Here is a 2352-nt window from a genome sequence, read left to right as displayed (position 1 = left end):
ACCACAGTACGCAACTGGTACTTAATTCATCGATCCCGAAAGGATGAAAGGCAAAGTCGACCTCAGCGGAATTTGAACTCAGAACGTAAAGACGGACGAAATACCGCTAAGCATTTCGTCCGGCGTGCTAACGATTCTACCAGCTCACCGCGTTCATGGATAGCTATTTTACAGCCCTCAAAATCGATCCAAATGTTGCAGAAAATAATCGTTATTGATCTCTTGTGGCGGAATCACATCCTTAAGATGGTCGGAGATCTTTCATCCACCAACAGTTATTGGTATTTCACAATGCTCGGATGAGGCACGCAATGGAATATTAACCAGTTCTTACTTGGTACCATTATACATACATAAATACATACATACATACAAATATATATACATATATACATGCTTTCATATATACATACGTACATATATATGTAGATACATACATAAATACATAGATATGCATGAATAAATACATACAAAAATACATACATATATACATACATGTATACATACATACATACATACAAAAATACATACATACATGCATGCATAATACATGCATGCATGCATGCATACATACATGTATACATAAATAAATACATACATGTATACACACATACATACACATATACATACATCAGTAAATTGTGATTTGAGAGAAATTTGGCTGCTATGTCTACCTAGTCTACATATGATATAGAGGTCTCTCTCGTTGGGTCATTCATATATACACACCTAAGATAGTAAACTGATTTGAGGGAGATCTGGGAGGTATTTCTGGCAGATCTAACTACCATGTAGAGGTCTCCCTCGTTGACTCATGCAGATATACGTAAGACAGTAGAGTGCGATTTGAGGGAGATTTAGGTGCTATTTCGAAAAGGTCTACCTACCGTGGAGCTGTCTTTTCATTTTGGGATATGTGGATGGTATTCTTGCACACCATCACCTCAAGAAGATAATGGTGGAGAAGAGGAGTAGAAGGTGGTGGAGACAGATGGAGGAGGAGGAGGGGGACAGAGAAGAAGAAGGACAGAATAAGACAATTGTGATGGCGATGAAGATGAACGCGACGACGACGACGACGATGAGCGTTGATGATGATGACATGATGATGATGATAAGGATGGTGGTGATGATGATGACACGATGATAATGACGATGAGGAGGAGGAAGATGATGATAATGATGATTATGGTTGTGTTGACTATAGTGTAGAGTAGCATGACAGTAGATCCTGATGCCAAATAACGACGGCAGAAATCGATGATCCGGATCACCTGAGCAAATCGATTGTTAAACATTATTGATTGAAATGCTGGTCACACCTTGATCGTGTTTAGCTGTGCGGGGGTGTCAGGGTGGTGTCGTACGTTTGGTGCTTGTAATGGCGTTGCTGGTGCTGAGGTGGTGGTGGTCGTGGTGGGCTATCGTTGTAGTAATGACAACATTAGTATTTCTAGCGATGCTGATGATGGTGGAGTTTACAGAGATGATGGGTGTGTTGGTTTCATTTTTGTTGTTTTTTGTTGTTTAACCCCTAGTCATCCCTGACAAAATAGGCAAAATAGGCCTTAATTAGAGGCTTTTAAAGTAAAGACCACTCCCTCTCGATTATCTTTCATCTTTCTCCCTCTATATGTGTGCGTGTGTGTATGTATTTGTATTAATATATGTCTCAGCTGCTTCTCAACTACATGGTTCCGGGTTCAATACACTGCGTGACTCCTTAGACTAGTGTCTACTATTATAACCTCAGGCAGACCAAAGATTTCTGAGTAGACTTGGTGGACGGAAACTGAAAGAAGCCCATCGTATATATACATATATATATACATATATGTATGTGTGTGTGTGCGTGTGCGTGAGAGAGAGACAGAGTCTTTGTGTCTCTGTTTGTCAGCCCACTGTCACTTGACAAACGATGCTGGTGTGTTTACGTCCTCGTAAACTAGCGGTTCGGCAAAAATGACCGATAGAATAAGAACTACTTACAAAAAATAAGTCTTGTGGTTGCTTTCTTCGAGTAAAACAACCTTTAATGCGATGCTCCAGCATGGCCGCATTCAAATGACTGCATCAAGCAAAAGAATATATATATATATATATATATATACTTCTATCTAACTGCTTCTGTATCTACCGTATGTGTTTTAATATATAACATTGAATGAGTGCTTGTATATGTGTGTGCAACTGCCTTCAAATTTCTGCCTTGGCGCCAAAATTAAAACTCGAAGCATGGCGATCTGGCCGAATCGTTAGCGCACCGGAGAAAACGCTTAACGGTATTTTCCCCGTGTTTTTACGTTCCGAGTTCAAACGCAGCGGAAATCGAATTTGCGTTTCATCATTTTC

This window comes from Octopus bimaculoides, chromosome 28 (genome assembly GCF_001194135.2).
Source record: "Octopus bimaculoides isolate UCB-OBI-ISO-001 chromosome 28, ASM119413v2, whole genome shotgun sequence".
NCBI lineage: Eukaryota > Metazoa > Mollusca > Cephalopoda > Octopoda > Octopodidae > Octopus > Octopus bimaculoides.
This window is presented reverse-complemented; position numbering follows the sequence as displayed.